The sequence below is a fragment of the Anastrepha obliqua genome, chromosome 3 (assembly GCF_027943255.1).
Source record: "Anastrepha obliqua isolate idAnaObli1 chromosome 3, idAnaObli1_1.0, whole genome shotgun sequence".
Taxonomy (NCBI): domain Eukaryota; kingdom Metazoa; phylum Arthropoda; class Insecta; order Diptera; family Tephritidae; genus Anastrepha; species Anastrepha obliqua.
Window position 1 is genome coordinate 118,637,404 of NC_072894.1, and position 24,396 is coordinate 118,661,799.

Consider the following 24,396-nt stretch of genomic DNA (forward strand, 5'->3'; position numbering starts at 1 on the left):
TCGGAAACTAAGCCTCCCTCGAGGTTCGATTCATCAGAACACAGAACATTTGACTAATCTTCCTACTTAAAATGTTGGTATCGGCGAGCTAATTCTAGACGCTTTTTCCGATTTTTTACTGAAAGCCAAGGCTTCTTTCGGGTTTTGCATCATTTTAAATCTGCTTCTCGAAGCCTTCTTCCGACAAGGCAGCTGCAAGGCTAGAAGAGGATTTTTTACAGTCCTTGAACGACTCGCGTATAAGTTTTCGGTCCTCCCGTACATTAGTGAGGCGTTTTCTTACACTTTTTCATTTAGCATCGATTGCGCACCGCGAACATCCCACCGAATTTGCAAGATCAAGCTAAGACTTCTGATCCTCTTTTAAGACTTGGATTCTCACTCTTGTGGCGCAGCGAAGTTCACTTTTTAGGCAAAAAAAATGCTTCCAAACAGTCTACATCTATACACTTACACCTAGAGATATTCAGTGTCTACTTTTAATTATCTTGACATGTTCAGAGCCTCACCTAAAGTATCGAATTGGCCAGGGATGCATTGCACATTGCGAGTCAATAGAAGAATATCCATCAGATTTCTGAGAGGTAATTTCTTCAAACGTAACGCTGAAGGAACTAATTAGACTCCTCGTAGGCTCAGGATGGACAAAACACCACGCGACGACGTTTTAAGAGCAGCTCGACTATAAATGGTGCAGAAAATTCCTAATAATTGAAAGATTAAAATGAACATTTTCTTCAAAAATAAACTGAACTACCAGTAAATCGCCCATTTTATGCCCTACTTTAATATTTTGCCACAAATTGTTGCATATTGCTCATACCGTTATCCTATTAGCATTCTTCGCTGCTACAGATTGGCAACAAAACGTTTGGCACATAATAAAACTATTTGCCATAGTCGCGTTGTGGTTATTACTGCTGCAGTTGTTATTGGCGATTTTTTTGTTTTGTTTTTTTCTCTCATTCCTTTTGGTATTGCTCCCTATGTTGCCACAAAACTCAACTTCCTCATCATTTTTTCATTGCGCTTTTTATTTGAATGTACTTTTCATGCGCTCAACGCGCTATCAGTACTTTAATACACACATACACACAGACACCTATCGACAATGGCAGCAATGAAAGCAACACAACAACAACAGCATGAGCAAGTATCAACAACACCTCAAGCGACAAGCAGCAGTTGCATCTTTTACCACAATTTCCGTTTTCCTGTTTTTATAACCTTTTTTTTACTTTTTTTCCTTATATTTTTAATCTTTTTGTCGCCTGCGTTAAACAGCTACGACGCTTACGCTTGCCGAGACCGCCAGCAACTTGGCCGGTAGCGGGTCACTTGTGTGTTCTGTCATTTGTTACTCTCAACTCTATTTCGCTTTTTTTTTTGTCAAAACTCTGCGGCTTTTGAGAGCAACTTACCGCCAGTAATGCACAATGTTACGCAGACGACGTTGGCTGCGCTGCTGCTGCATAAATTATTGTATAGAATATAAAATGCAATTCATGTGGTGACAAAAATGCAGAAATTCGCCGTATCTACTTTCGCTGGGGGGAAACCACAATATGGAACCCTATAACGAGACATTTTCTTGCGGGTGGTTTAAAATTCAAATAGGGTCTGCAGTAAGCATCGGAGTACTTATACAGGGTGGCTAATGAAAGCCGCTACCAAAAAAAATTGAATAACTTCTTTTCTTTTTAAGTTATCTGTTCCATTTTTGTTTTAATTTGGAGAATGATCTTTAAAATTTATTAAAATGGATAACTGGGACACGCAAACAAGAATTTGGATAGGCCGCCGCTATCACGCACTGGAGTCCGTAGTTTTGGTACAGAGAGAGTACAGGCGGATGTTTGGCGGCGATCCCCCGAGCAGATGGACCATAATGAGACTGGTGAATAATTTTGCTGAGCAAGGAACAGTCGCAAGAAGGCCTTATCATCGAAACCCACCAGTTCGGACGGAGGAAACGATCGCTGCTGTAGCTGCAGCTATACAAAGCAATCCAAGGGTTTCAACAAGAAGCTTATCTGCTCAACTTGGTGTCAGCCGACAGTCTTTGCAAACAATAATGCACAAAGATTTAGACTTATTTCCCTACAAAATTCAAATGGTTAACAAACTGAATGCAGCAGACTTGCCGATTCGCTTGGAATTTTGCCAGAAGATCCTGCAAATGGTGGAAGAAGACCAAAACATGTTAAACTGCCTTTTCAAGTCTGATGAGGCCCATTTCGATTTAAACGGCAATGTGAACAAACAAAATTGTCGAATATGGAGTACTTCTAACCCACAGATACTCCACGAGACGGAATTGCATCCTCTTCGCGTGACAGTGTGGTGTGCGGTTTCTTCACGCTGTATTGTCGGGCCTTATTTTTTTGAAGAAAATGGTCACACCGTTACGGTTACTGGAGACCGTTATTTGAAAATGCTGAAAGAATTTTTCTATCCAGAACTACGCCGAAAGAGAATTCCTTTCAGTTCTGTGGGGTTTCAACAAGATGGGGCAACGTCTCACATAGCCCAGACTGTTATGACAGAGTTGCGACGAAAATTTCCCAATAAACTGATTTCAAGAAACTCCGAATTTCGTTGGCCCCCCAGGTCGCCTGACCTTACTGCACCTGACTTTTTCTTGTGGGGTTTATGTAAACAAGAAGTTTATAAAACAAAGCCAACAAATTTGGATGAACTAAAACAATCCATTCGGGCAACAATTGCGGCTATTCCTGTCGCAACTCTCAAAGCAGCAATGAACAACTTTTTACTAAGATGCCGCACTTGTGTCAACGAGCATGGGGGGGGGGGGCGTTTAAATTCAATTATTTTTAAAACTAGTTAAGCTACATTTAATAAAATTTAATGACCTTCAACTTGAAAAAAAAATAAATGAATTCCATACACTAAAAAAAAAGTTATTTGAGTTTCTTAATGTAGCAAAATTCATCAGCCACCCTGTATATGTATAAGTGGATACATTAATGATGTCCTTTTCTTTTGTGGAATTATTTTTATGTACGCGAAAATTATTACTTTTTCCATAGCCAGGCAATCGAATAGAATAAAAGAGAATAAAACGGAGATTTGCACTTCGATTTTAGGTTTTGTTTTGCGCTCTACTCAGCGCAATAACTCATCGAAACACAGTTATTTCAATGTACTAAGGATAGACCTGGCTGGAGCAGAACGTACGCGTCTTTCTTCGGACCGTAATAGACCGAGATGTTTACTCCTTCTGCTCGCTATGCCATTGCACTCGAGAAGCAAGTATAGGGATGTTTCTAGAGATAGGACGCAGAATCGATTTGAATCGTAATTTGTTGTCAGTTTGCTCTTAGGCAGATTTATAAGATGTTTAAATCTGTTTTGATTATATATACCATCCCAATTAACACTTATCCTGGCGAAGCTCCACCGTGTGGTTCTTGTTAACGTCATATAGCCTCAGCTTCGAAACTCACAAAGCTCTTGGTTTGTTGTCCAATGATCTAGAAATGCTCTAATTACTTACTTACTTACTTGGCGCTAAAAGCGTATGCGGGTTTTGGCCGAATCCAAAATAGCCCGCCAGCTGTTTCTGTCCCCGCTTGGTCCTTCCAATGAAGACGTGGTCTTCCACTTCCTCGTCTTCTTTGTTCTGGAAATACTCAGATCCTATTAATATTTTCGCCACCGCAGCCTTTCGAGCCAATGCAACCGCTCCCACGTTCCTAGCTATGCCACCATGCACCGAGATCCATATAAACAGAATACGATTTCGTGCCTCTAACAAATTTGTTCTCTCATACACTCAAAGACAAATAAAGATATAATATTAAAAGACGGTAACTACTAACTATAAATCCGCTCATTCCGGAGTTGTCTTTTGAGATTGATCTCTGCGCTTACACTTCTGCTTGGAAGATACTTGAAAACTACCAGAGACAATATTATGACTTTAGTGGTATCATCCTTGAAAAATTGGCAAAAGCATTACTTTCTCCCACCATTCTCATGTGAGGAGTTAATGGTAGTTGGTAGTTGATCTGTTGAATCCATGCAGACATTTTGTCCATTAAAGATTCGGTTTTGGCCAGAGCGTTTTAGCAGCCCTGCAGTTGGTAGTCAGAGACCATTTTCTATTGGTTTCCGCGATTATGCTCAAGTCAATCGCTGTGTACAGTTCGTTTAAAGGAATGCTTATGTCCTCTACCGCTCGCTGTAGACCCAGCTCAGAGCGTTTCCTTGCACACTTATCCGCTCTTTCATTTCCCTCCACTCCAGATTGGCCGCGGACCCATCAATGTAAGGTGTTTCGTTGTTGGATAAGCAAGAGTGATCTTCTGCACGCTTTATTACAACTTGAATTGATGCGCGTTGAGGCCAGTGCTTTGATCACTGTTTGGCTATCAACAAAAGGTTTGCTGGAGATAAGTCAATTAAAATTATCGTTGGCGAAAGCTTCTAAACACAATTGCACTAAGATGGTTTGATTAACATTTTTAAAATTCAAGAGAATAATTAGCACCATCCTAACTTCTACCCATACCGATGCAGACAATACTTCCCTCCATAGGAGTAGTTTGGCGTTTGCCCACAAGGAGGCCAGTCAGCTGTTGGCACTCCAACTCTATGCTCTATATAAGCATGTATAAGTGAGTATATAGACGCGTGGCAACACTTCTCGTTAACTTTTTTGTTTCACAATTCCTACTTCTCATTTTTTGTTGCCAAGGTTTTTTGCCGGTTTATTTGTCGCTTCCTCTTTTTTTCTTGCCTTTACTTGCTCGCTATCCGGAAATTATTGCGGTAACGCTTCGTTTCTCTTTTCACGCTTGTATTACACTCAAAGCCGCACTTTTCCTTTCTTTCCATCCTTTTTCTTTCCTTTTGCTAAGCTCGCTTCTTTTCTTCACATTTGAGTTCTTAGCGAAGTTTGTTTTTGTTTATTTCACTTTTGCAAATTTTCCATTGTTTGTAACTCGGTTAATTATAACCGTTGAAGGTTTTTTTATTTTGCTGCATAGCTGGCTCTATAAATGCAAATGCTCAGGTTTGCATTATAGTTTTCGCTTGAAACTACCAGAAACTAAAACTGAACTAATTAAGATGGTGCTCGCATTAAAATTGCCTTAAATAAAATTTCAAATGAATTCTCTCAAAATTTTAAAGAGGGTCATTGTTCCACATCGAAATAAAATAGGTAGTTTCAACAGATGCACTATGGGGTTTTTTTAAATTTTTTTGGCATAAATCACAAATTTAAAGATATTGACTTAAATTTTTGCAGGTGAATCACGTACATTAAAGTAGAATTTCGGTTTTTGTTTATTTTTTCATTCGAGTACGCCTACACCTCCGCCCTGAACATGATCTTTAAAATAATGTGACAATTTATAGTAAATTTGTGTTTCCATATATTTCATTTATTTCGCGAATTTGCGCATTCTTAAACAATAAGTATTTATTTAAAATTAATTAAATTATTTCTTTGTTTTTATAATAGGACTATGTTTAAGTTCGTGCGGTTTTTTTTCGAAATTTGAAACTTTATTGACGTAAAATGGTTACAAATTTAATATTCAAAGTATTGTCCATCGCTTACTACTACTTTTTCCCATCTTTCTGGCAATTCACGGATTCCCTTTGTGAAAAATTCGGTCGGTTTTGCCGCAATCCACGAATCGATCCATTTTTTGACTTCATCGTAATTACGGAAGTGCTGGTCAGCCAGGCCATGTTGCATCGATCGGAAGAGATAGTAATCGGATGGCGCAAGGTCTGGACTATACGGCGGGTGGGGTAGGACATCCCATTTGAGCGTTTCTAAGTATGTTTTGACCACTTGTGCAACATGTGGCCGAGCATTGTCATGTTGCAAAATAACTTTGTCGTGTCTATCGGCGTATTGCGGCCGTTTTTCTCGCAGTGCTCGGCTCAAACGCATCAATTGTCGTCGGTAGACATCCCCCGTAATCGTTTCATTCGGTTTCAGTAGCTCATAATACACAACACCCAGCTGGTCCCACCAGATACACAGCATAACCTTCAGGCCATGAATATTCTGCGCCGACGTCGATGTTGAAGCATGGCCAGGGTATCCATACGTTGCCCGACGTTTTGGATTGTCGTAATGGACCCACTTTTCATCGCCAGTCACAATTCGATGCAAAAAACCCTTTCTTTTGTGCCGTTGAAGCAGTTGTTCGCATGCCATAAAACGGCGTTCAACGTCTCTTGGCTTCAATTCATACGGCACCCAATGGCCTACCTTTCGGATCATTCCCATGGCTTTTAAACGTTTGGAAATGGTTGATTGATCAACTCCCAAAGTTTTTGCAACCTCTTCTTGCGTTTGAGCCGGATCTTGATCGAGCAATTCCTCCAATTCGGTATCCATGAACTTTGGCGGCGCACCCTCGCGTTCTTCGTCTTCCAAGCCAAAATCACCACTTTTAAAGCGTGCAAACCACTTCTGGCACGTTCGCTCAGCTAGAGCATGCTCACCATAAACTTCCACCAAGATACGATGACTTTCGGCTGCTTTTTTCTTCATATTAAAATAATGAAGAAGAATTCCCCGCAAAAACACATTATTTGGCACGAAATTCGACATTTTCAAGTGTGGTAAAAATATTGTTGTTTACACTTCAAATAAAAAACTTATACTGACGTTTGTGCCTTACGACAGTAGCTCTCCAATGAATGTTTGGAAATGTGGATCGATGGAATAATAATCAAGTTACGCCATCTGTTGTAAAACCGCACGAACTTATTCATAGTCCTATTATTAAATTTGTCTGGGTGGATAATTCCCTTCCAAAATGGCTTAGGTACATTTTTAAACTGCATATATCTGTTCTAAGAAGAAAGCAAAATATTACGTAACTTACAAACAGCTTATTGAGACTACTTACTACCAATATGAACTTAGTTTTCTTCTATTTTAATATATTCTTCGTCAGAAGTAATCACATCAAGTTCAATATCTTCGTCTTATTCTTCATCTTCGTCCTGATCTACATGATCTTCTTCATCTTCTTCCTGATAATCTTTGTCATTATTTGTTAAAATATTTAAAGATGGCGATTGAAGCAGCGCGAAAACTTCTTTTGGTATGTCTTTCTTTTTATTTTTGTTTTGTCGTTCTTTTAAAATGATAGTGGACAAAAATGGGTCCGAAGTATCTAAGGCTCTGTTAAAAACATCTGTCATATTATCCAGCCGACTGCATTTTCTTGCATGCCTCCTTCTATCGCTCTTATAAAACTTATTTCGGGATTCGGATGCATGTTCCCCAAGACAGCCAACAGAAACCAAGGAGTTTTTTATTATTTGATGACCATGTACTAGTACCTTGTGAACAGTAGGAGACATAGGATACCAAGGATAATTATAATGGTACAGTTCAAAAACCTTTCCACAAAAGGTTTCAAACTTGCTCGAGCTAATTTCATGCTCATAGGAAATGCTCACTAAAATTATATAGAAGTTTTTCAGTAATTGTTCTTCAACATTTAAAATTGAGGCTAATAAGGCTACGTCAGAAAATGCCCTCCTTGCTGTGTTCCGTCATTGGAGTTTCCGCTGCCGTTTGGAATAGGCTTGTCTACATTGAGGCCCAATTCCTTTAAAAGTGTCCTTTGTATTAATTGTTTTCGAGCTATTAATTGAGGTTTATCGCAATCTTTAACGTGCCACTTTTTCATCTCGACTCTATATGGAAGTTCCAACACAAACTCGAAAAAGCGGATCCAAGCATGCAAAGGGCTGATTCCATATTGAAGGGCACTTGTTTTGGCCTTGAAAACTTCTGAATTAATATCTTTAATATTAAGTAATTGTGTTGGCTTTGCTCCGCAGATGGGGCAAGACTGGCATGAGTTGCATCCCGACATTATATTTAAAACTTTCCCATCAATTAGGGTAATTTGTCCTAAATATTCCACAAATATCTTTTTACCATTATACCCGTACATATATGATTTCAGATTTTGAATCTACCTTACATTCATTCAGACTTTCACCAATTTTTTTTAATATATGCTGCTTAACTGCGACCTCTGCCCGATTATTTTTGATATAAATATCTAGCAGCTCTACATTTCCGAACGTATATCCCTCTGTAAAAGGCGATTTTATCAAAAAGGGGCAAATTTGTGCAAACAAAGTTAGTTACATATTATTATGGACGTTGTAGTAAGTAACTCTACATTTAAAACTCTGTGCACTTCTGTGCGCCTTGGAAGTTCTATTATACGAAACGCACCTATACTTGTTAAGACTAATTTAAATAACACATATGAATAAAACACGATATACAAAATCTAAACCACACATAATTGAAAAAATGTTACTAAACTATAATCTTATATACCTGGACTATGACCTTCCATCATTTAAATTTGGATTCTTTGTTTTATTTGGATAACTCGAGCAATCAAACTTTTTTCAATGTATTCCACCAAACTGTGCACAAAACGAACATGATAATCAGCTGACTTTGAAGGCGTACTGTTCAATCAGTGTGACTGTACAAAATTTTAACGACTAATTTCTCAACTAATTAGGGTATGGTAAAAACAAAAATAAAGCTTATTTTAAAATACAGGATACGTTATTTTTTTAATATATGCCAAAATAACGCCAAAAACCCCATAGTGGGATGGTGAGTTGAGTGAAGATGTCAGGCTCCCAGTATAGCAGCTTTTATAGCTTCTAAATGCAATTGAAAATTCTACTCATCCTCTAATACTAAACATACTCTTGACTGTATTAGAAAAGGTTGTACGAAGAGTGGTTGAGCTCATGAAGTAACTACTGCAACCGATCAACAAACCCCGGCCTATCCGTATGAAAGGCCACAGGCCGATTATAATGTAATTAAAATATTATATCTGTATATATGTGCTTTTATCTGCATGTTTTTATGTACATGCGTTCTTTATATTATATTATACCTTGAATATGAAATACCTGCTATCCTAGTAGTGCTTTAAGTCTCATTGTGAGAGAATACAGAGATCTCTAGTATACTGAACGCTTGATTGGTTCCCATCTACTGTCTATTCTGAGCTTGATTTACATCTGAACAAATTTTCCTGATTAATAATTATAAATAGAATAGAGCGAGATTTGCTGTGATCATTTGAGTTTTCACAGCCGTTGCCATTTATTACTCCCTGTGTTTACTCGTAAGTTTAAAATTACTTCAGAATAGAAGAAAATATCTCAATATCATTTTCTTCAAAAATCCTAGAATTGTACTGAATTTCTAAGTAGAACACCTCTCAAAATCCCTATTAGGAAGTTATGTCACCTTATTCATATTTAAATCTAATTACGCCATCAATGTACCCATCAGCCGAGTTCTTAAAGAACTTAATGAAATTAATTGAATTACTGATATTCGCTATTCATTTGCTGGAGGGGTATTAAAAAACTTTATTCATTTATTTTTATTTTCTTGAAATTTAATTATAAATAACTAGTGACAAAGTTAGTAACAAAGAAGTCTTAATGAAACTTATAAAGGATAGAGAGCTGTTATTAATAATAAAGAGCAGCAAAACCGCATATTTTGGTCATATTATGAGTGGTCCTAAATATGAGTTGTTGCAACTGATTGTGTGTAAAATCGAAGCCAAACGAGGAATTTGAAAGAAGCAAATGTCTTGGCTACGTAACATAAGAGAGTGGACAGGATTAAGGACTATAGGCAGTTGGTTGAAGCAGCCCGAAGCAGAGACAATTACCATAATATTATATCTGATATTTTATAGTTTTGTTAAATGTAAAAAAGAAGAAAGAATTATTTATGACATTTGTATTAAAATTATTACTAAGATCGCTTACATTCTGTATTAGGAATTTGCAAATAAAGAAGAAGATATTTCTGTAAACAGCTCCGCTTCTCATCGGCTCTAAATAAATCACTTCGAACAATCAATAGATTTGGATGTAAAGGGTGGTTAAATTTCAAGGGCCGATGTTGAATGTGAACCACACCTAAACGTCAACGACACCGTTGGACTTCTTTCCTTTAGGTTATTTGAAAGAAAAGATGTACGTCGAAAAGCCAGCAACAATTCAAGAGCTAAAGGATGAGATAATTCGGCACATTAACGGCATAGGACCTCAATTATGCCTGGCCATTTTGTCCATATTTTGTTTCATACGTAATTGAGCCATACCAGTATTATCACAATAAAGAGAAATGACAATAATTTCCTAAAAAAGTTGTATTTTATTCAAAATCAACACCGGCCCTTGAAACTTAACCACCCTATATTTCCAACATTTTAAAATTTTCAAGGTCAAGTAATCCGACAGGGTCCGACTTGCACTGCAATTATTTGGCCTAGTTTACCTAATGGAAATATTTTTGTGTTGATTGACTGACCTGACGAGCCATGATATGACCTCACATGTTAGAGTAGCCATGAATTTATACTGCATCAATAAAGCATCACAATAGTTGAACTTCCTTAAATCAGAAGTAATATTTTTACTAATAGTGGGCGTCCCTCGGCTGGCAATGGAAAATTTCCGAGTGTCTTCCTGCCATGAGAAAGCTCCTCATAAAAAACTATCTGCCATTCGGAGGCGGCATAAAACTGTAGGTGCCTCCATTCGTGGAAAACATCAAGACGCACACCACAAATAGGAGGAGAAGCTCGACCAAACGCCAATAATTATTATTATTATGTGGGTATACAACTGGCCTTTTTTAAGATGTAATAGAAGTTAATGAACAAACAGCTCAACAATTTGCAAATATTAGATTTAAATTTAGATTAAATTATATTAATTTATTTTTCACAAAAAATCTTACAAAACTATTTATAAATACCGGGAGAACGATGTGAAGTGTAACCAACTTCACACTGCTTGCATGTGTAAAACAGCTCATGACATCAACGTCAAAATTGTTCTAATGACAGTTCAGTATATTGCTTATAAGCCATCAAAAGCATTTGCGTCCCAGTTTTGTTGCATTTTTTTTCTGTGATGGAATTCAAACGTAATAGTGTGATTGTGTTATATTTGGCTGGAAAATCACAATCAGCCATTGTTCGTGAGCTCACTGTTTGTGTATCGCACTATAAAACGTTACAATGATACTGGTAGCATTGCAAAACGCTATGGAGGGGGACCAAAAAAAACCGCAACAACGCCAGAAATGGTTCGGAAAGTGAAGGCCCGACTTGAACGAAATCCACGTCGCAGTGGAAGAAAAATGGCCAAAGAACTGAAAATATCGCAAGACAGCATTCGACGCATATTGAAAAATGAGCTCAAGGTCAAGGCTTACAAGTTCCAAAAAGCACACGATCTTTCACCCCAACAAAAAAAAGTTCGGTGCGAAACAGCAAAGGAGTTGTTGCGCTTGCACGAACGTGGCGAATTTCCTGACATTGTGTTTTCTGATCAACAAAAATTCGCAATTGAGCAGTTCATAAACACTCAAAACGATCGTGTTTACTTGACCGAACGCTCATACGAGAATATGAGCCTACGTATGGCCACTCGGAGCAATTTCCCATCGCAAGTAATAGTTTGGGCCCCAGTGACCGCTGATCGACGCTCTCCAATCGTTTTTATCGAGCCTGGTGTCAAAGTGAATGCGACTTGTTATCGGGAAAATGTTTTAGAAGCTGCTTTAGAGCCGTGGACACGCAAACATTTCGGTCGTAGACCATGGACGTTCCAACAGGACTCGGCACCGTCTCATAAAGCTCGTGTGAACTAAGAACGGTTAAAAAATCATGTTCCACACTTCATTTCGTCCACACAATGGCTTTAGAAATCGCCAGACGCAAATCCGATGGACTATTCCATCTGGTCCATTTTGGAGAGCAAGGTGAGGACTAAAAAATATGACAGTATGGATGCGCTGAAAAAAGCGATTATACGAGAATGGGCCGAAATACCTCAAGACCACATTCGTGCAACTCATTTTTTGACCGTTTTAAGCCTATAGTCAAGGCAAAACTGGTCATATCGAGCTAAAGTGAATATATGTTAAAATTGTAATCGTTTTTGAACAATTTTGTCTTTGAAGTCAATAAAAACTAATTTCACACAAAAAAGTTATGGTGTTTTGTTCACCCTGTAGTTATTTTTTACTTCATTGAAATGAACATACGACAATGACTTTAAAAATTTTGTCTGCCGGAAAAATTAAATGGATGTTTATTAACAAAACTATTCAACTATAATAAATTTTATGTACTTTAATGCGCCAGTATTAAAATTGGTTGATTTTTTCCACTGAAAATCGTTTGCAACATTTAGACCGTGAACTATTTCGGTATTACCAAGGAGGGTATTTCCAAAGAAACTACAGCGGCATTGTTTTAATATTGGCCATCGTCCAGGGAAATGTTACATTGTTTCCTTTTCATTAAATTACATAAAGAGCAGTTTTTATTTTACAGGCCGTTAAGCGTAATGCAATTAGTTCTGGCTTTAAAAATCCATGGAATTTTAAATTTTTATATGTCTCGTCAAAAAAACTTTTACCTACGCTATGGTTCTGTTCTTTATATATTCTATCCGTACTGTTTAGTGCTCTATTTCACATTTTTTGCATGTTAGTATTATTAATACAATTTAGAAATATTTCGCAAATATTATTAAGAAATATCTTAATTATTAGCAACTCTATCCCAATCTTGCGTTCGTTGTACGTTTGGCGAAGCGCGTTAGATTTCTGAAAATATGAGTTCATTTTGCTTTGCAAAGGGTGAGAGTGGGTCGGAGTAACACTTTGAATTCATCACACTAGCCTATCTAACCCTAATGCACTTTTCGTTTTGGGTGTACTTAAAATTTTTGTTTAAGTAAATCAAAAAGTATTTCAATATACTTATGAAATTAAATGAGTAAAACAACATCAAATAACTACCCATTTGCATAATAACTTTTTCTCCTTTGCAACCATTTAACCTAAGAAAGTAACCTCTTGAACTAAATGTATGCATGTGGATAGAAACACGTAAAGATCATGCATTACAGGGTGGCTCATCGAACATTCAGAAGTTAATTGAATTCGGTTATAAGTAATAGAAGCATGAACATTTTTCAGTGACTTGTTTTTTTATTGGTGGAACTATACTTTAATGACAAAGCCAGAAATTTTCATTAAAATGACTTCGATGGTTCTACCTTCTACTCAAACATGAACGAGACGGTATCAATAAAACGGTCCGCGGATGACATATGGCAAAAATAAATTTTTTGATTTTTGGTAGGACTGTTATAAGCTGACATGGCAAATTTCAGCGTGATATGTCACATAGTTTGTTTTCTGCGCTACTGTAAACAAGTCAAGCTCGAGTGTGTTCTTCGAATTTAACGATGGAAATTCAAGTTGAACAAGGTTAGGTTTGGCAGCCGCATCGCACATAGAGACAACGATGCCACTTAGACCACGAAATGGGTCCGTTGTGAACCGCGGGGGCTGAGCTACATTTCCCTCTCCATATTAAACCATCCTGAGCTTTTGACAAAGCGTAAAAGGTTGTTGATACCTAAAATGTATAGCTTATCTATATTCGTTAAGAAGTAGGATTCTAAAAATCGGTTCCTGCTTCTGGCTAGAGCTGGGCATGCGCAAAAAAGGTGTTGAATTGTTTCCAACTCCTTCTCATTTCTGCAGCTACGACAGAAATCATGCGTGTAAACGCCTAATCTCTTTGCTTGATTTCCTATGAGACAATGTCCTGTGAGGGCCCCTACTAATGTGCTGATTTGAAGTCTATTCAGCTTTATAATACTGTTGGACAGACGTAAATTTAGCCTTGGTCATGTTTGCCTAGCAATTTCACAGGTGTTAACGCTAATCCCTCTCTGATTTGTAGACTTGATTATTGCGTCCTTAATGAGAAGCTTACAAGTTGCGAGAGGTATCTCCATAAAATTACTTATGTCTGGCAAACAGGTACCTTCTCTTGCAAGTTGGTCTGCCCTACAGTTCCCTGGTATATCTCTGTGGCCAAGTTGAACAAAGAATTTGTTTGAAATTTTGTTATTCCACATTCGTCTAAAAGGAAGGAATTGTGGGACAACAAGTGATGGTTCTTGCATCACGATAATGCACCAGTTCATACATCACGTCTTGTTCGCGATTATTTGAACAAAAATAATGTTAATATCGTTCCGCAAACACCGTATTCGCCTTATATGGCTCCATGTGACTTTTTCCTGTTTCCCAAGCTCAAGTTGCCGCTCCGTGGAAAACATTTTGAGACAATTGAAGTCATAAAAGAGAATTCGAAGAACACACTCGAGCTTGACTTGTTTACAGTAGCGCAGAAAACAAACTATGTGACATATCACGCTGAAATTTGCCATGTAAGCTTATAACAGTCCTACCAAAAAACAAAAAAATTATTTTTGCCATATGTCATCCGCGGACCGTTTTATTGATACCGTCTCGTTCATATTTGAGTAGAAGGTATGTCTCGCGTTTACAGTTAGGATCAACCAATTTTTCAACTCCACAATGGCAAATTTGACTTCGTGTTACAGCTAGAAATCAAAAATAACTGTTTTAATTTTTTATTTTTTTTTTTTATTTTTTTTTTTGTTGTTCATAACTTTTATGTTCAATTTTTTTGTTTTCTACGTTGCCAAAAGAACATGACATTTCATAGTATAAGGTATACATACATAAGCACATACACTTTTAATATTTCACAAAATCCAGATTTGCTAAATTTATATTTTGCGCCCAATAATGAAAGAACAGCATAATTAATGAAAATGGCTTTACTGCGTTTCAAAACATTCTCCTTGGACGTCAATACACTTCTGAGTTGAATTATACTAATTTTCGAAACACTTATACCACTCAGAAATGGATACTGAAGCTTTTTAAAGGTCTCAATAGCTTCTTCAGACTTTGAAAAACGTTTATCTAGCTTCTTTTTTTTTTTTTGATATTCGGGGAGAAAAAAGAGATCATTAGGTACCAAAACAGAGCTATAAGCCAGATTACACATTAATTTCATATTTTGAGAGCTCAAAATCTCTCTTGTGTGAGTCGGTAATTGAGAGCTCGTAATGTCTTTTAATGAAGTTCGAATCGTCTTCGGCGATTGGTGTTCCTTAATTCTCTGACAACTTCTGACAAACAAATGGTTGTGTCCAATTCCGAATTGACTATTTAAATCTCTCTAGTGCTACATTTGCGACATGACGAGATTTTCCGAAAAAACGTGCGTCCACTTGGCTTGAAGTCTTTTCTCCGCGAGCATCTTTTATTGGATTAAACTCGTCTTGGAACACTCATATTGTCGATCCACGATTAACGAGAATACATCTTCTTCACTACCAAATGTTTATTCAATATTGAATGTATGCTGGTTTCACCATTGTTCAGGTTTGCCTCCATCTCACGATATGTCACATCATGATCTTGCGCTTTCAGCTGAGGCACAGCGTGGAGTATTTTTGGCGCAAGAACCGGCTGGCCTTCACGAAATGTAAATTAGCATCGATACAGCAGCATATCACAATACCTAAGTTGAATGCTTCAACGCCAAATATCTAGAAAGTTCATTAATAAATTATCACACGAAATTTCGGGAGTTAATTCCATCTTTTAGGCGAGATGAATTTTTCAACGCACTAAAAAAAGAACAAATAAAGATGGTAAGTGAAATCGTTATATGTAAATGTATGCTAAAAAATACCGAACTTTTCGATAAAATTATAGAATTTCAGCTCATCCCGCATAGTGTTGCACCAATTATAAAAGGTAACCCTCGAACAATAAATCATTTGGTGTGACATTGCTGATTTTTTTATGAATCCCAATCAATCATAAAATTATTTAGTTTAACAAATAATAGGCCTCTTCGTTTCGTCAAGGGTTAGCAAGAAGCGCGTACGAAAAACAACTGGTATAAAGAAACACATCTTGACAGTAATATTACATTTGTTTGTGAAAATAGTGAGTTATACCAGTTTTATGAGATATAGCCGCACTCGCTAGCAGCGAATCCTGCTCGATAACTTTATTGTTTTCACATGCAAATTCTTCGTCAAGTCAGCAGAGTCCAGAGATAGCGAGCAGAGGGGTGGCAAATCGAAGGTGCCTAATCTTCTAGTAAGTTAGCAAGTGTTGAAAAATATTGCGGAAGCAGGGATGGGGGGGGGGGGGGGGGGGTTCAGGTACGAAATGATTAACGGCTTCTGTGAAACAACTCAACAACTCAAAACAACAACCCAGACAATAAGACTCTAGCTTTTCAATGTTTAGTACTTGCGGCACAAAAACTAATAATGATTCTCATACCCAAATTAAAAGAAAAAAACACCGACATGCAGGGCCATAACTTTATTCAGCAAACATGACCAGCACGATATTCTCTTTCAGAACTACCTAATTTAAAGAAATAAAATTTTATTTCTGAATATGAAAAATATGACAAAATGTTTGGCTGATTATTCGATTTTCGAATTGTTTTTGCTCAAGGGTCTTTCAAAAGACGCGCTCAGATGTTGGCTTACAATATGATTCTTTCAGGTTTCACTATTTTTATTAAAAATACGGGTCTCAACACAAGTATCGTGGAGCAGAAAGTAATGACGCTTGACGGTTCAGAAAGCAATGACGCTTCGTCACGAAAGACATTGTCCGAAATTAAGATTCTTACAAAAAACAGAACCAGGTAGATGTAATCATGTTCCGATGGGAGAAACAGGAACCGATGATAAGCAATTATTGAAAACTCACATCAGCATAAGCACATCTACAGGTAAATTCTACCAAACAGTCGATTATAGAGAACATCGAGATATCGATGCAGCAGGTTGTTGAGCTACTCTTTGCGTTACAGCAGCATTATTCCCAACAGAACGTAGAGTTTTTGGTCTGCCAGTCCTCTTCCTATTCCAACAGAACCAGTTTATCCAATTTTTTTCATCGACCCTTGAATTGTCGACATTCGGACGGTTATTTCCACCAAAAAATTACGAATTTTGCGATATTTTGTTCTTAAAGATCGACAATTTTCATAATAAGTTTCAATAATTTTAACGCGTTGGTCTATTGTGTAAAATTGTACATCTGGCTACTTGAAAAATGTCAAATGTGACATAAAACAAAGGTACGGTTTGGAATTATTCACTACTGACTGACGCCACTTTCGAAAGGCTCTCGGTTGTTAAATGAGCCGTCAAAGTCAGCAAAAGAGATCATTCGAATTCCATTTTTTTTATGGGCTACCCTGTATAGTATGAAAGGGTATAAGTATATTGTGAATGTTAGAATAAATACTGAACTGCAAATAGGCAGATCATTTAAGTTATAATGCATGCTTGTAATACACGTGTGTGTGTGTATGTGCATATATGTATATACATATACATAAAAACTTATGTAGGAGCATCAGATGAGCTTCGTAACCACTTTGCCTTAAAACGCTTCGCTGAAGGCCTAAAAGACACTATTTGCTGATAACTTAATAGGGAATTTTAATTTTCTAAATGCTTTGATAGGCACAATTTACAAGTAAAAACAAGCATTTCATTACTAAACTGCATAAATAACTTAATAAAATTTTTTTTTATAAAATGCCACTCTCAGCGAAGTAGAAAAAATTATGCTCATTGCGGTTTTAATGACTTCAGCAGCATGTCAAGTGGTCTGAAAACACCAACAAAAAATATTCTACGTCCATGTGTATGTGAGTAATTGTGATAGCATTTCAAAGAAGACAAAACACAGAAGATTACATAATTAAATTAACACAACTAACTTGGCATTTTCTTCTTTCTTTCAGTCTTTGCTTTTCAGCTGTGTGTGTGCTTGGATAGAGCGAATAAAAGGACTGCGGCCCAAAATAAGTTGTAATTGCAGTAAAGTAAGTACATACAAACTTAGTTAAAATTTGAATGAATGCAAAACGCCTAAAATGCGATTAGAAGTACGCCGAAGTGCATACTTAACACGATTTTATGGCTAATAAAAAATGCATAAAAAATACAGAAAATGGAAAAACTGCCTTATAAACAAACGTTGGTGCTCGTAAATTTTCACAGGCATGCACGCCGCTAGCACTCACACATACACTTGCAATGTGCGTGCGTGTGAAATCGCATGTGTGCATTTACTTATGTACGTAAAATTCAGTTGGCTAATCTCTGACTGTTCCTGGTAGTGGTGCTACTGTCTGTGCCAAGCTTTACGAACGAGGAACAAGTTGGTGTAAGTACTGGGCACATAAATAAAAAACTCCATAAAACAAGCCGTTTATGGATCGTAAAAAAGCGACAAACAACACACATACTTTGGTTGGCTTTGGAGAGTGCCGAAAGGCGGCATTTAGGAAGAGGTCGCCTTGAAATACATACAAATTTACCAGCGCACACCTGCACCTGACTGAGCCAAAGAATGGGAAAACTATTTCTAGGCTTTTGGGTAAAAATGTTTTTTTTTTTCTTCTTTTTGTAGACGTTGAATTCATTAAAAATGTTCTTTTTTCTAATTTATATCGAAATGTTTAAAGAGTTGTGCAATTAGGTGGAGTTAAATAAAATAAATTAACTAGCTGTGATTTCTACTGAAGCAATTAGTCAGTGGCTGCGTTGTAAGCGCTGAAGAGCAAACTGAGTGATAAAAAAAATGTATACGAGTTAATCAGTTATGCGCTTTGTTGAGAAAAAATGCTTGTGCTGCCACGCTAATTAACATGAAATGAAAAAGCTTTTAACTGCTGATTAATTTTGATTATTTAATTTTAACGAAGATAACTAAAAAGTACTACCGATAAGTGCTGATCTTTCCTTGAAGCTGATCGTATAAGCCGATAGCATTTTGAGCCATAAATTGGGGAGTATCTATTGCATAATGAATTCAGGAATGCAAATACGCCTGCTAGCATTTAGGATAGCGTTGGCACGTCTATTCCACAGAAGGAACGTCCGAGGCACCAAGCGTTAAATGAAAAATGGCCATGCCTTACAGAAACAAATTACTCGTGCACAACTTCCTTGGCTTCTTATCGTGCATTATTATTATTAGGCTACTGCATACAACGACCAAAAGATATCTATTGTGCAAACCCTACTGAAGTACCCTTATATTTTAAAACTTTTTCAAAATTTTAGCACATTCTGGGGCTTATTGTGGTGCAGCCTTTTTCTATCTCCTGCAGGATATTCACAAAGAATGTATTCTGAATTTTCAATGTGCACCAAATTAGGAAATGACGGTCTCCGAGAGACCAATTTTGTTTAAGTGATACCTCAGGATACGGTCCAGCGTTGGGAATTCTTTCGCTTTTCGCTGGCCGATAGAATTCCGCCAGTGTTCAATGACTTTCTTCTCCACCCACTTTCTGAGAAATCTGTTAATGTGGCCTTTCGTAAATCAACAGAAGGGCTCTGGACCAATTTGAGGCAAGTTTAGCTAGATGATGACCCATTTAATTTCCCTCTTGCCTAGGAACCCAACCTATTAATACTGCCTCGAAGTTCCCTAACGTGAAAAGAACGATTAGGCAGTTCTATACCATTTTTGAGATGATTACAGTTGATATAAGGGCTGTCAAAGCTGTCTTGTATATCAAAGTATGTAAATGTGGGTTCCTCTGATATTCCTATATCTCGATGATAGAATTATTTTTGCAGACTGTCCGATCATTAAAGAGAACTTCAAAGTTCCTGAAGAGAATTGATTTAGGTAATAACGTATCGACCCTACAAAGAACAGCAATATATCGAAGATCTTTAAACCTTTTCAAACGAACGCTCAAACGAACTTCGTCTTCAATTAATATGTTGAAGGTTTGAGCAGGTTTTCATTGCATTTTCAGACGAGACGATACAATTTGTTGAGTTCATTTACCGCCTACCATTGATTAAATTCAGACCACCATGCTAGAGAGTGTAAGTGACTATGGGTTTAACAACTGTAGTGAATGTCCAGTAAGCCATTCTGGAGCTCAGTCCCCATGACCTTCATCTATTACTAATATCCACAAAAGAAGAGAGAGTACTCCCATTTGCGGGCAACCTCTTGTGGCCTTGAAAGTATATTATTCCTTATTCCTTCTAATTCTGCACTAATTGTTCCAAATATCAGCATTGTACGTAAAGAATTTGTTTCGCGTGAGCAAAAATCGAAGTAAACGAAAAATTTAATATGAATATTAGCATATCAGTTTTAGACCGTTACTACCATTCGGTTGGTCCTGGGTGGGAAACCCACTATAGACATAAAGCACCAAATAATAGAAAAGGCTTTTTCTAATAGCGGTTGCCCTCGGCTGGCCATAGTACGCCTCTGAGTGCATATGCGCCATTAATTAAAAAAAGTGAGCCAACATTAAGGGGGGGGGGTAGGGTCACAAAACCGAAATTTTTTTTCTTCACTCATCTTATAGTAAATCATTTCAAGAATGTTGTGTCAAAATTTTAAGTGGATCGGAGCAGAACTCTCAAAGTTATAGCCTTTGTAAGCACTCTACCTCGAATGCGGAGCATCGATAATTTCTCAGAGTCATTTTTTCAAACGCGTTTTTCCCGAAACGACTTCTTAAAAGTAGGTGCAAATCACAACTCCGAAACTATTCAACCGATTCTTTTCAAATTTGGCACACGTTTTCTAAATCAAAAATACCTCCCCCTACACTGTTTTTTTTTATTTTTTTTTTTTTAAGGTTGTTTTTCACTTACAAATATGGCGAAATTTTTCGCCAAAAATGCTCGTTTTACGTTTTTTTGCCACCAAAACTGCAAAAATGGAAAAAAAAAATTTTATTAATGTAGGGGGGAGCATTACGTCATACTTAAACTGAAAAATTCGACTTTTTTGGTTTCAGATGATTCTACGACGAATGCCGATTGGCACCGCAGAGCACCTCTCGAAAAACATATCTCCAAAAAAACTCTGTCATGGGCTTATTTGTCAATATTTTATTATTAATATTTTTTTAAAACTTATTGAGAAGATGTACAATAACATGCAACTGATTTTATTAAAGTATCTTAAGCCATATTTCTGTAAAAAATTCAAAAAAAAATGTTTTTTTTTAGCGCTAAACCCTACCCCCCCCCCTTAAGCGGTACGGTACGTTTTCGATAGGAAGTAACTCAAAAATAAATAAAATTCTCCAAAAACATGTTCTGCACTTCAAGCATTTCATTATTTCAACGGAAATAAAAATTCGTACATGAACTTACAACTTACCTCGTCAATTGAGTAGAAAAATTCCCTTAAAAAATGTTAAAAAAATATATTTTTTTTAAATGTAGGTACATAAATTAAAATAAAAAAACAAAATTATGTCAATTATGGTATAAGTAAATATTTGCAACTTCTTACAGTAAGCTAAAATGAAAACAAAAACATCTAAAAAGAGTTTTTACTACACTAAGAAGTTATTTTTCGTAGTGTTGCATGTAAGTCAGTATGGGCGTAACGCTTACGGGGAAGGAAGATGGTAAGAAGATGGGAAAGCGATAACTTCCGTCATGAAATTCGACTTCTTTAAGTTACTATTGCTGCACTATACGAATTGGTGACTGGTAAGTAACTGAGTAACGAAACTTGGATGTTTGTACTCAATTTATTAAGAGCTTTTAAAAACCATATTAAAACCATTCCGCACTCATTCATCTACTTTCTGAATGATTTATGAAAGGTTAATATTCTGCGATGGTTAAACTCCAAAATGACAGCAAACAAGAGACCATTCGATTATTTTGCCAGATCCAATTAGCTAACATCTCCTTCTCTCAGTGAAATTGTGCATCAAATTTCCAGATTCTCCCAAAAGTGGTTATCCAGAAATCTGAAGTGAGTTCCCCAAAGTATGGCGCATTCTAATAGAGAGTGCTGAAACTGAAGTTCCGGTTTTCCGAAGCTGGTTATGGTCAATTTTCTTTTGCGTGGTTAGCATTCCTGAAGCGTTTGTGAAACTAGCTCACGAAAATTTGATTGCCAAGCGATAAGTGTCTCGTTTCTGCAATTGTATCTTTCGATCTTTTCTTGTATGCTAGAAAGATAATTTGAATACCTGCAATGTTCCGGCCTCCGTTGAATTTTTTTTTTTTTTTCTTAAAGATATATCCAAAATAATACTGAAAAAATCAGCTGCTTTTTCCTATTTTCTATGTTTTCGGCACAGCTGCAAAAGGATATTAAGCGCCTTACAATCACCTACCAGCCATCAAATACCCATCCGACCCACTGATCGTTGTCGAGAGATTGTCAATTTCGATTTGATTTTCATTCGAATAAAACATGAACTGACTTCAGCATCCATACAGCGGTTGATTTTTAAACCCATTTTTTTTTTGTTCGGTTTTTGTAGTTTTTTGTTAATCATCTACTCCTTCCCTGACTCGCTGGCTGTCTACATTGTTGTGGTCCTTGCGCGTCACAACGACCGTTTTGTCTCTGCCGTACCGCTTTATCTTCCCTTCTGCTAATGCCGAAAACAATGTGCTTGAGTGCATTTCCCTTATTCACTTCTAATGAATTGCATTCAACCGTTAGCAATCCCTTTCTTGTCATTTATATGCAAAACGTTGCTTTCAAATCGTCCACCTAGCCGGCGCAGCAGCTCAGCAGCTCAATCGTTTATGGGAAGTGATTTCGTGCGCTCTGAAAAATCAACTGATACCACTACAGTGCAAAAACAATGGACTGTATGCTGTGGTGAATGTTTTTTGTTTTCCTTGGCTTCTTGCAAATCGCTTAACCGCCTTAGCATCAGCCTTAGCACACCTTGGCGGCACAACAAACACGACAAGTACTCGCACAGAGGCAAATAATAATCGAAGGGACAAATTCTGCTGCGGTAAGCGTGTATTGTAATCCTGTCTCAATGCTTGAACACCACCATTCAAGTGTCTCCCATTGCCATTATCTGTTTGTGGCTTGGATTTGCCAACTCGAGAGTTTTTGTTGCATTTACCTTTATATCCTGCATCCTTTTGGTTCATTCATTTAATGCGACAATGCGTTGTTTACCACACAACAGAGCAAAAAAAGAATCAAATTCACGCTCACTCCTTTCATTTTGCGGATTTTTGCCCTTTAACAACATTCTCCTGCTTTATCGCTATGCGGTGGCTACTTCCACGAAGCGGCATACCCTTAAGTGCAGCCATTCTGTGCCGCTTGTGTGCTTGTATGTGTGCATGTGTCTGAGCATTTAAATGATAGATATGCTTGCGAATGTGTTTGCGGTATTGCCGTTACTATTGCTGTTGTTGTTGCAGCTACATACATGCATGTACGTGTCACATGCATCAACCGCAACCGCAAGTGTGTGCTGCAGTTGCACATATCTCACTCCTAGTTATTGATCCTTTTCACCGCCCCGCCTCTATGTTTCTGTAACTACACAATAGTACCTTTGTCTGTTTTCATATCTGTCACATCTTCAGCGCCATTAACTAAGCCCACATCTTCATCTTCAGCATCATGCTCAATCTCATCCTCATTTTCATTCACTTTATGCATTCCACATACATTCGTCGTTTCATATCTCATCTCATTTCCGACCATTGCATCCTACAGATTCTGACATTTAGGGCTGCATGCGGATTGTGGTCTGCATTTCTCTACTCTCTGCTCCTGTGGTTACTTCTCCATCATGCATTCTAGGTATTGCGGTGTTTGTTTTGTTGCATGTGTTGCACACACGCACCCGCCCATCTTTATAGGAGTGGAAAAAAAATCTCGTCTGAAAAAAAATTCAAAAGTCGATTGCAACCGCAATGCTCAGGAAAATTGACACAAAGCGATTTTATGCTTTAGTGCACTCGTTAAATCGTCGCCAAGACTGTGTGCCGCCCCAACGAGTCCCCTTGCTCCACGCTCCTCTACCCACATCCTCGCTCCTTCGCACTCACTTATTTCTACATAACTCCAAGCATCATTCAAGCACTTAGAAAGAAGTGAAGATTCATGTAAGAACAAAAACGCTCCTTAATCACATTTGTCTGGCAAAGCAAGCGGTTGAAGCGAAGTGCTCCACATTTTGCCGGAAATATTCATAAAAATTGACATTAATTTTTTCGTTATTAAATTTTAAATGGTTTTCCTGTACACACATTATTAAGCACTCAGATAAATCAAACATACATACCTTCTCTCATATCCTTTCGTTTATTCAAACGATACCATAAAAGAGTAAGATAAGTTTTTATAAAACGGAAATTGAATTCATTTTTAAGTACCAATCCAAAATTGGAATGTGAATTCGAATCGTTTCACTGGAATTGAAGATTTAGGAAATCCTTTAGTATAAATATAAAATATTAATGTCGCTTCATTTAACGAAATTCTTCTGGTTGATATAAATGTAAAACTTGATACGAACTTATACTGTAAAGAATTTTAAGAATTTCTAATTCAGTTTATTTTTATTAATAGTTGTTATT